Genomic DNA, 11,624 nt, shown 5'->3' with positions numbered 1-11,624 from the left:
ATTTGATTTGGGGTAAGCCCTCAAGGTATATTTGGCTGCATTAGTGTGGGCTACTAAATCTCATGATGCATTCCAGAAACAGAAGTTTTTCTGGGCTCTCTCTTGCACGCTGGGCTTTTCTTGAATTCGACCATCGGACTACTTTAGTGAGATCTAACTAGTTGCATGGGTATAAAACATAGCAAAAATGTGAAAACTACGTTTGAGACAAATCTATGCATACAAATGCCAAATATCCCATCTAATATTTAAATAAATAAATAAATAAATAAATAGCCATATTAGATAGCTTGCTTTTGTCCTAATGATAGATGGCATAAAAAGAAAAGTCAATGCAAGGTGTACTTTGAGGGACCAAAATATTTGAAAATAAACCATTAGACTAAGTTATGGATGGTCATAATGCTCTACAGCTGCCAAATTGATGTATCGCCAGATGGAATGAACTCCATGGCATTGAGTTCTGATGGCCAGAACTTACACACGACGCAAGCAAGATGGCCCTGAGGCTGCAAGGAGTACACAAATAAAGGTTCCAAGTAACTAAAAGTAGATTGGCTTTGCATCTGTGGACGTAATAACTTGTTCCTCATCGATCACCCTTTGCTGCCTTTTGCCCAAGCGGCCAAAAGCATGAGACTGGATTTTGTGTTTCTTTTCATCAGGTCAAAATGGGCGGTCGATCGAATTGATTCCATTCGGAAAGTGAGCACCTTTTCCTTTTCTTCTAGATCATTGATACTTCATGGACTGCAGAAAGGAAGCATTCGCAAAACCAATATAAAGTACGGAGATATCTGAAAAACGTTTGGGGGAATATTTGATGGTGCGGCATGTGTGATTCTGCTAACTTTTGATCGGATCTGTCAAATGATCAGTCAGAAGCCTTACTTAATTTCAAACCTTCAGTTGCTGCTCATAATAGGTGAGTGTTCAGTGTAAGTACAACACTTTTACAGCTAATGTGGATTAAGAGTTCAAAATAAGTAGTGGATGGTCTTTCACAAGTGTACACCAAAATCTCTTAGAAATTTAAGTCTTATTTCTGATTTTTTTCCTTTTTCTTTGGCAGAACTCCCCAAAAGATATCCGATAACTTAATGTTTTGAATAAGGCTTTGGTCAAACTTTTAAAACTTTAACTATCAATTACTTTATCGTAAAATGTATATCTTATTAAAAACTGAAAAATCGTATACTTATATTTATCTGGAAATGCTTTCATAATAATTTATCAAATACATTAGATTTTCTAGATAATATGTAGTACAAAATTGTGGTAAAAGTTACACATAAGATTGCACAATTGTCTAGTTAAGTATTTGTGGTTGGAGAGTGTAGTAAGGGGTGCTTGCACCAGACGCTTCTAAGAAAGTGGTCATGTTCATCTTCACAAAAAAGTTGCACATACACATTTTACTAGAGCGGCAACATGTAAAAACAAAGTTTTGAACAACAGCTTCCCTTTTACAACATAAAAATTATAATCGCAACATTTTGAAACTACATACAATTGCAACATTTTAAAAGCAGATTAAAAACTAAATTTCAGTGTGAAACCAATAGAGTTAGTCGAGTATTAGACAACAAGGTCCATCATGGCAAATTAACTATTGAAAACTAAACAAACTTTTGCGACACCGTAAAGTATCTGTTGCAGCATCTTGAATATATATTATGCACCCCAAAAATAAATCACTACAACATCACATATCAACCAATATTGTGGCATCTTAAAACAACTATTGCAACATCAATAATCAGTTGAAACAGATCTGTTGCAACACCATCACATGTTTATTGCAACAAAAATTCGTGTAAAAGTTTTCCACCAACATCCATCATTGGGGTTGGAGCATCACTCCACGGCATCTTCGCATGGCTATTGCAATAAAAATACATGTAAAAAATTCCCACCTCAAATCAACGCTTGGCTTGGGGCATCTGAGTTTTGATGGGGCTGTCGAACGCTCTAACCCAAGCATTATCTTTATTTTGATTTTAGTTTGCTTTGGTAATGTTGCCTCGGCAAAAGTTTCTAGTGGTTGAACGACTGGTCAACTACAGGACAACGGGACGCATACGTTTGTCAAGTTTATGTTTTAGGCTGTGCGCACTGGGTTCTCTAAATGAAACGCTACCCCATTTTGGAGTAGCTTTTAGCGTTCGAAAACGCTGCAGCGGGGTACTGGAAAAGCTCCGCTAAAATGGCGGACGTCTCCCGGTCCGGTACATAGCGCGGATGTACGGAGGCCCGGTACCGGCCGACGTGGCTACCCGCGCCCGTCCCCGCGCTTCCCCACAGCCGCTGCCGGCGGAGCCCCACGCCCACGCCCGATGGAGCTGCAGCTCGCCGCCGTGCTCAGCTCGCTCGCCGCGCTCTGCAGCCACCCCGCCACGCTCTGCCGCTGCAGGGGAGGAGAAGCAGGAGAGGGAGGCCCGTCCGCCGCAGCCGCGCTACTCCGCCCGCCTCACCGCAGGCGTGCCGCTCCGCCCGCACCGCGTGGGCCTCTGCCTCCTCAGCACGTCCCCGGCCCGCCCGCGTGCTCGGCTGACGCCGCCGCCACCACGCGCGCCCGACGCCACCGCAGCCGCCACCACGCGTGCTCGCCCGATGCCGCCGCCACCATGCGCGCCCGACGCCGCCGCAACTGCCGCCACGCATGCTTGCCCGACGCCGCCGCCACGCGCGCGAGGGAGGAGGAGGGACGAGAGGCGCGCGGCGGCGGGGCTGACTGGCGGTGGGGTAAGGCGGTGCCGGCACGCCCCACAGCGCAGCGTAGAGCCGCAAGAGCGCGGCCCACGATGAGCGGCGGCAGTGGCCATGGCGCGAGCACCGCGTTCCCGGCGATGGGATGCAGGGAGGAGGCGGTGCGGCCCGCGGCTCGCCGGCAGGGGATGCAGGGGACGGGGCGACGCGGGCTGCGGCTCACCGGCAGGGGTGCAGGGGAGGTGGTGGCGCGGCTGCGGCTCGCCGCCGCACTCGTTGTCGTGCGCAGGGGAGGGCGAGAGAAAAAGAGGAGGGAAGAGGTGAGAGATAGGGGTGGGCCCCACTCATTAGTGTCTGTAGAAGGGGTGGGTAGGATAGATTTGAGTAGAAAACATAGATGACTGGGATATAGAGGATGTGATATAAAGTACGATGAGTGCAGCAAAACTGGATATAGAGGAGAGAATCTTAATGATCAGGACAAAATATTTCTTTAAGAGGATAAATTTAGAGTATGACGAGTGCAGATAGCCTTAGAGGTTCTTTTTTATGCAATAGAAAATAAATGCAGGATAATACGATTATAGAAATTTTGTACACGATGAAATATTGCCTCCATGCAACATTGGACAATCCGGTCAAGCAAAGTTGTGCATGCTGGAGCAATGAAAATCAAGTACCCACGATGCTTTTTACACCTTGAAAAGTTTAGCTTGATCAAGTTCAACACGCTTGAGCCACCCCCACTGCAGGCTCCACGGAAAAGCCCTACGCCGCTCCTGCCCTCCACCGCCGCCGCCTACGCCGCCAAGGCTCGGTCCCCTCTCCTTCTTCTTCTCCGGTGTGTCTGCCAGAGACGAGAAGGGGAGGGACCCATCCTTTTTCTTTTTCCCTAGTTTTATAGTGTCTTAGGGTTTGCTAAATAATTTTCCGGTGAAATCATATGATTTTCAGCCGGTTTGTGTGATCTGCGATGATTTCGGTGATTACCACAACTAGATTGTCATTACAAGCATCGATTTCATCGGCAGGCGGCCAATTTGTGGCCATTATCTGCAAGGGGAGGGGTCCTTCTGGGAGCCCCCTACGAACACAACGACTCCGAGTCATCGATCTCATCGTCGGTGGTCGTGGAGAGGAAATCAAGTTTTGAAGGTGATAAATCTGCATCCTATGTTACACCTGATGATGCAACCGCCGATATTCTTTCAGCGATTTAGATGCGTTTTGGATTGGTTCCGAAGCGTTGGATCTTGCGGCATGTCCAATGTTTTGGTGTTGGTCGTCGGATTTGGCATAAGGATTGCACTTTGGCTTCAACATTCGATGGAAGTCATTGGGGAAGAAGACAATGGAAGAATCTGGATAGAATATTATGTATTTTGTATTTCAGATTTTTTTCATGTGTATTTTGGGGATGTACTTTGTCAAGATTTAATATAAGTCTCCCTTCCCTTCGCAAAAAAGAAAAAAAGTTCAACACGCTTGAAGCGCTTCCTGCGAGTTGAGTTCACTACTACATAAATTATTTTTAAGGGTAAGTAAAAGTGTATTTTTAGGGGCGGGTACCGTACCCGCTCCTAGTTTTCACAGCTAAAATTATTATTATAATAACCACAAGCCTTGTAGTGTCCAGCTACAATTTTTTTAACAAAATATGCACACTTGGATAACCTGGGATTCAAACCACGTACCTTAATCCTTTCACGTGCCTTCCTTACCACAACACCACATAGTCATTTGTGACTCAATAGCAGGATAATGCTATTCTTTTATATTAACTCTAAAGTTGATTTGTAGGGAGAGGATGATGGCATCACCCGCCCGGCCACCCTAATAATCATTTTTAAGGGCGGATGACGCCACTATCCGCCCCTAAAAATATTTTTTTATTTTATTCAAAATAATTCATTTAAATCTTACATATATCAAAACAAATAAAAAATTGAAAAATTTCAACATTATGGTTATTGTGAATTATAAAAAATATGCCAAGTATTTTTCAGTGTATACAAAGATTAATATTGTGGAAACCACAAAGTATGAGTTGAGTTATATGAGATACTAGCTATTAGAGAACTTATAATACTTTTTAAATTATTAAAATGAGCAAAATGCACTGGGGGTCCTTAAACTAGTTGACATGTTCTGTTTAGGTCCATGAACTTCGAAAATGCATTTATAGGTCCACAATCTATTCAAGTGTGTCATCTAGGTCCAAAATATCTCTGACCACCATTGACTCCCTACGTGGACAGCCACGTCCGATCCAACGGGGCCGCCTCCCCCATCCTTTCATCTCCTTTGCTCCCACACCGCCGGGCCGCTGCAGCCCCGCTGCTCGGCTCCCTCCCCGCGCCTCGGCCATGGGCGCCCTGCTTCCTCCCCGCGCCGGCCATGGGTGCGCCCCTCCTCCCTTCCTCCTCCGGCCTCAGCTCCACGCTGCCGCGGCCTCTCCCCTCCTCCCTCGCCGCGCCGCCCTGGTCCTCCTCCTCCCTCCTTCCTCCTCCGGCCTCAGCTCCACGCTGCCGCGGCCTCTCCCCTCCATCCTCGCCGCGCCGCCCCGGTCATCCTCCTCCTCCCTCGCCACGGAGGCGCCCCGCCGCCGGCCGGATCTGCGCGCGGCGCGGCGTTGCCCCGCCCCTGGCAGCGCGGACCGAGCTCGGGCCGTCTCTCTGGCCGCCGGCCATGGCGGGTCATGGCGCGGCCATGGAAACGGTGGCCCCTCCTCCCACCCTCTCCCTTTCCCTCCCTCCTCCCTCCCTCTCCCTCCCTCTCCCTCCCGCTCGAGCTCACGGGGGGGGGGGGGGGGGGCAGAGCAGGGCGCCGCCGCGGCCCCTGCTCCGTGGCGAGCAGGGCCGGGCACTCGCGGCGGGCGAGCGTCTTCCCTGCTCACGCAGAGCAGTGAGCCGCGCCGCCCCTCCCCACCTTGAGCTGGCCCACGCGCTGGCACCGGCGGCGTGGAGGAGGTGCGAAAGACGGCGGTGTCAAGGAGGCGGCGGCGGGCCTCCCTCTGCTCGAGCCCGCCGTGATAGCAGCGAGGGGGCGCGCCCGTCGCAGGCCGCCGAGCCGCGAGGAGGGGCGCCGGCCAAGGCAGGAGGTGGCGCCACCGGATCCCCGCCGAGGAGGTAGGAGCGCCGGATCCCGCGGGATCCTGTCCGCGCCGCCCTCCCCGCCGCCCTCTGCGAACGCCATCTGCGCAAGCCGCTCGCTCGAGGAGACAAGCTGCCGGGGGGCAGGGGCTAGCGCCAGCCCGCGCACGCGCGGAGCTCCGCCTTGCCGCCGTGGTCTCCCCGCCGCGCACCCGCGCGCCATGGCCGCCGTCCTGCCGCCGCGCAGGGGCTCGTGCAGGTCGGGGGAGGAAGAAGAAGGAAGGAGGCCGACATAGGGGCCCCACATGTAAGGATCCACATCACCGCACAGTCAACCTGCCACATCAGCTTCTAGGTTATGGCGTGGCTGAATTGGACCTAGATGACACACTTGAATAAATTGTGGACCTATAAATGCATTTTCGAAGTTCATGGACCTAAACAGAACAGACCAACTAGTTTAAGGACCCCCAGTGCATTTTACTCTATTAAAATTGTCTCAAATGAAAAAGTTTTCAATTACAAAGTTTTAGGTCTCGTCATTCTCTACAACTTTGATATAAAGTTTGACTTCATAAGAGATTATATGAAAAAAAATTATGAATTTTTTTTTGCATGGTACCATTTGTAGGAGCGGGTCATACCATCACCCGCCCCTAAAAATGAATTTTAGGAGCGGGTGACACCATCAGCTGTGGCGGAACCACCCAAATTAACTGGGCCCGGGTGCACTGATCTTTGTTGCTAAGCAACTCTGACCCAAATTGGCACTCACCGGTAGTTCCTCGAGTGAAGCCTCGATAAAAGCCACGCTATTCCAGGATCAGCAGACAACACTCACACTGAAGGTGAGCCAAGAGATTACAACACAGAATATTTCATACATCTCAGAGTGATTGCAGCGGAAAAGAAATTTATTACAAACCATGTTCAGAATAGTAAAGTACTACAGAGTTCCATCTACTCAATTATTCAAGTTTCATTGTTCAGCGGAAGCAGTAAAAGATAACTAGCGAAATAACGTGACGCATCGATAAAGCCCGTACGAATGCGTCACTCAGCGGGAGGGTGATTAGCACCAGCTGAAGGGCCATCTCACTCAACAGACCAACCCGGAGGCAAGGTACAAGGCCAAGTAAGACTTGCAAATAGATCCTCAAAGTTAGTACCTGAAAAACAGTGCCACAAGCAAGGCTGAGTATACTAATACTCAGCAAGACTGACCCGTCTCCGGATATAACATAGTCCGATAACTAGACATGCAAGGCTTTTTGGTTGGTGGGATTTGTTTGCCAAAAATGCCACTAAGAGTTTATCCTTATTTTCAGGTTTTAATTAGCCATATTCTAGTTGGATTAACCATTCTAAGTTGGCAACTAACTCTACACAAACATGGTAGAACAACCATTTAGTCATCCAGCAGTATTATCATCATCATGTTCCACTTGTTACTCTGTGTGACAGAAAGCATTAAGCAATCTCATGCCGTGAGAGGCGGACGATTCTGAATCGAATTTCAACCTGGCCAGGGGAACCTAGACCACACGCATGGGGATCGACTTCACTTCCGCCCACGCTACAGTTCCCCTTTCTTTCCAGTCCTGTGGATCCGGCACACCCTCCCCGACTACAGAGTCCGACCACTCTGTACCCGTACGTCGCGACAAAAATATAAATCCGTACTTCTACCAGGAGGGTGCGAGATCGTTCCACTCGCCAGTCCAATCAGGTACTTAAGCTTACCGATTACCATATTTCTCGGTATGTGGCTAGTACTTTCAAACGCTTAACGAAATGAGCCACACACCGCGACCTTAGCCATTTTTGACTACACCAGCGGGGTATCACAACTACACAACCCCGCCCATTGTCCTTACATTTCAACAGGAATTAAAGTCAGTACAATTCCTATTTGCTCGCGAGAGGCAGGAAACCACTCGACTTCTACCGTACCTATTTAGCATGCCAGCTAGTCGATAAATGACCCGGTATCAAACATAGGTTCCTAGAGATCATGCATCTACGGTTTTCGATCAATGCCTAGAATACTTAAATGCAGAAAACAAAATATTACAAAACATTAATAAATAGATAGCTGAATGATAATTCGGAAAAATAGTGGGATTATGCTCCGGGGCTTGCCTTCTTGAGCACTGTCAGGCAGAAAAGCCTCTGGGGCTTGGCCCAGGTCTTGAGACAAGTTAGTACAGTTCAAAGAGACCTCCTGATCCACACGAGAGTCTGCGGGCACCAATTCGTAGTCACCGTCCGCGAGATTAACCGTTTCTATATGCAATGCAAGATTATGAGTTATTCATGGATAACAATTTCTTTTCTTCACGTTAAAGTTGTAGTTTAACAAAGTTGATTTAGTGATGATTTCACATTTCATTTCATGGGCAGTCGTTTATAGAGTAGTAAACCTAACTACGTTTCTTTATGAATGAGTGGGGGTTTGGTTTGCATTTCCAACATTAGAACATAGCATGCTTTCATTATTTCATAACAACAAAACTACTAATGAGCTATTGATGAAAAACTAAAGTATCTCAGATCCAAACTTAAACATTCATGGCATAAATTTCAGCATCTAACTAAAAGCAATTAACCATAATAACACTTGTAAGTAGGTTACTCTAGTTGCTTCATCTTTTTGAACAGAACGTTTAATATGGGTTCTGGTGCTACAAATTTTATGGGAGCAACTTCAAAGCATATACACTTATACAACAGGGGTGACAAAAAGGACAAAAACAGCAAGCCATTTACCAAGATTAAATCTACAAAAAGTTTTACTAGGATATGGTTCTCAAATTTTTACCAGAGCCTATTCATGAGATATACATACACCAGAAAAATTATCGAGCTTTATAACTTCCAGATAAATTAGTCATGCATCTAATTTAACATGAATTAACATAAATTCCTCAAGGTGCATTTAACCAGTACTGCCTATGAACTTTTTATTACAGATAGAAGATACTCTAAACAAGATTATGCCTAAAAATCATGATCAGAAACAATATAGATTACTCAGAACAAAAATAGTAAAACTAGCCCTAAGATAGTTAGCATGATTATTCACCAAAGCAAAACTCAGCAACTGCAGCTCAAAATTTTTAGACAAGAACACAGATCTAAAAAGAGACTTCAGAATTAAATATAGATTTTTCTGAGCCTAATAACTATATATGAAGAATTAAGTTGATTAAACAAGCATAAATCATGGTATATAGCAAAAGAACTCTAATAAATATGAAATTTAGGGATTAGCAGGGATTCAGTGGCACATGCATGAAGTAAAAATTCCATCTCAAGTTCATGTGCATATTTTCCACAATTAAATCGAGAAAGCTAACAACAGATTAGAGAATCTTGATTGTTCCAACATGATATCTGATTTAGTTGGGAGTCATCTTTTTACTGTTATCTTAAGATTCCATTAGTGATAACATATCCAAAAATCAAGGTCATTTGCTGAGTAGAACTTCCTGAACATGCATAAGGTGGTTTTCTTAGTCTTTTTCCCAGATTAAAATCGGTTGAGTTTCTGCAGAAGTGACTGTTACAAAATTTGTAGATTTTGTTACAAGGATTCTAGATCAGTTGAGTTTACATTTTTCCGATTTTTCTGTGATTTGTTTCGCATTTTAAAAGTTCACTGGTATACACTGAAAATCTTGCAAACACACCCTTAAACAAAAAAAGAAATTACAACCGGGCCCTTCGACGGCCTTCTCCGCCGTGGCATCTGGCCGGTGGTGTTCTGCGATGCAGGGCTTACCGGGGCTGCCACGGGGAGGCGCGTGGGAGAGAAGGGATCGAGGAACACCTACCCTGGTCGACGTTCGAGCGTTTGGTGCACGGGTTCGAGCTCGTCGGTGTCAATGGCGGGTCGGTTGTTCGGTTCGCCGGCGCTGGAGGTGAAGGAGGGCTCGGGGTAGGGGAACAGGGCGCGCACGAGCACGGCGTGAGCTTGTGGATGCTTCTGGGGTAGCTGTCGTGCTCGGTCTCCCTCGGAGCTGGCCGGTCCGCGGTGAGCCCGAGCTCGCCGGCGGCGGCGCAAAAGGGGAACGGCGTCGGGAGGAGGATTTGGTTCGATTCCGCGCGCGTGGAGCTCTATTGGAAGGTGGAGAAGCTGTTGCGGTGGTTGGAGGGGGCAATGCAGGGCTGAGTTAGCCGGTCCGCGCGAGCTGGATCTCGGCGGCCATGGCGGAGCGGCGGGAGGAGGAAGAAAGAGGAGAAGGGGCGCGATGGTGGAGCTCTGGGGGTTCTTATAGGCCAAGGAGTTCCTGGGCGAGGGAAGTGGTGTCTGGGGGTGGTCGATTTGGCCCTGGGCGACTCGACGGCGAGCGGGCGGAGGAGGCAGCGGCGCTGCGCCGGCCGGGGTGTCGTGGCGGCTAGGGGAGGTGTCTGGGACGCGTGTGCGCGTGAGGAGGTGCCAAGAGGCGGCCAGGTGGCGCTGGGAGGTTTCCCTGGGTCCATTTGGCCGCGGGCGTGCGGTGGACGAAGTCCACCGGCGGCGTACGGCGGGCGGCGGGAAAACAGAGCACCGGGGAGAGAGAGAGGTGAAGGTGAGGGCCTATCTGTGATTTCTGAAAATCCAGGGACCTTTCGGTAAACTAAAATTATCTCCTATTTGGAGGGTTCAAATGAAAAAGTGTTGAATACTACTTTTGCATAACTTTTCAAGTTCTACAACTTTCGTGTTATGCAAATTTTCATTTGAAACTCACATTTTGAACTATTTGAACATTTGCAAATTTGCACAAAAAGACTTTGGTTTTATTCAGTTTTTTACTTGATTTTGGCTGAAGTTCAATTGAGCACATGTCAATTGAAGCACCTCTCATAAGCCAACTAAAATTTTATGCACCTTTTTGATTTGAAATTTGAATAGCTTTTTCACTCTTTTTCTTGTCTCCTTTAATTTCTTTTGTATAATTTGTCTTTTATTTGACTCTTTCTCTTTGAATCAATTTCCCAAATTTTTCTTTTAACTTTAACTAAGGTACATTGATTGTATTTAGACTGTACTGACACCTGAGGTGTCACAACCTACCCCCCTTAAAAAGAATCTCGTCTCGAGATTGGATGATTGAATTGAGGTAGGGAAAATGATATACCTGAGGTGGAGCTAAGAAAACCCGGATAATGTCGATTAAGATAATCTTCCGTCTCCCAGGTGGCTTCTTCTTCAGTGTGATGAGACCACTTGAATTTTATACATTTTTACCACCTTTCGACGAGTACCTCTCTCTTTTTGATCCAGAATTCTGAGTGGATATTCGGTATATGAGAGATCGGGCTCCACTAAAATTTCTTGTTGATCAATGATTTCCGTAGGAACTCGAACACATTTCTTGAGTTGGATATATGTGGAAAACATTATGGACGGCGGCGAGCCGTGAAGGAAGTCGCAAACGATAAGCCACGGGTCCACATTCTTCAATGATTTCATATGGCCCGACATAGCGAGGTGCTAGCTTACCCCTGACTCCGAAACATTGAACAGCCTCGAGTTGGGGACACTCGTAAGTAGACGTGATCACCAACCATGAACTTCAAAGGATCCCTTCTTTTATCAAAATAACTCTTTTGCCGAGACTGGGCTGCTCGGAGATTTGCTTGTACTATTTTTACTTTCTCCTCAGCCTCGACTACTAATTCGGGTCCAAATATTTGACGTTCTCCAGTCTGGGACCAACTCAAAGGAGTTCGGCACCGTCGACCATACAAGACCTCGAATGGTGCCATCTTCAAACTGCCCTGATAGCTGTTATTATAAGAAAACTCAGCCAAGGATAAACATTTGTCCCAGTT

Source organism: Panicum virgatum, chromosome 2N, assembly GCF_016808335.1.
Source record: "Panicum virgatum strain AP13 chromosome 2N, P.virgatum_v5, whole genome shotgun sequence".
Classification (NCBI taxonomy): Eukaryota; Viridiplantae; Streptophyta; class Magnoliopsida; order Poales; family Poaceae; genus Panicum; species Panicum virgatum.
The sequence above is the reverse complement of the archived record's forward strand: the minus strand, read 5'-3'. Positions refer to the sequence as shown.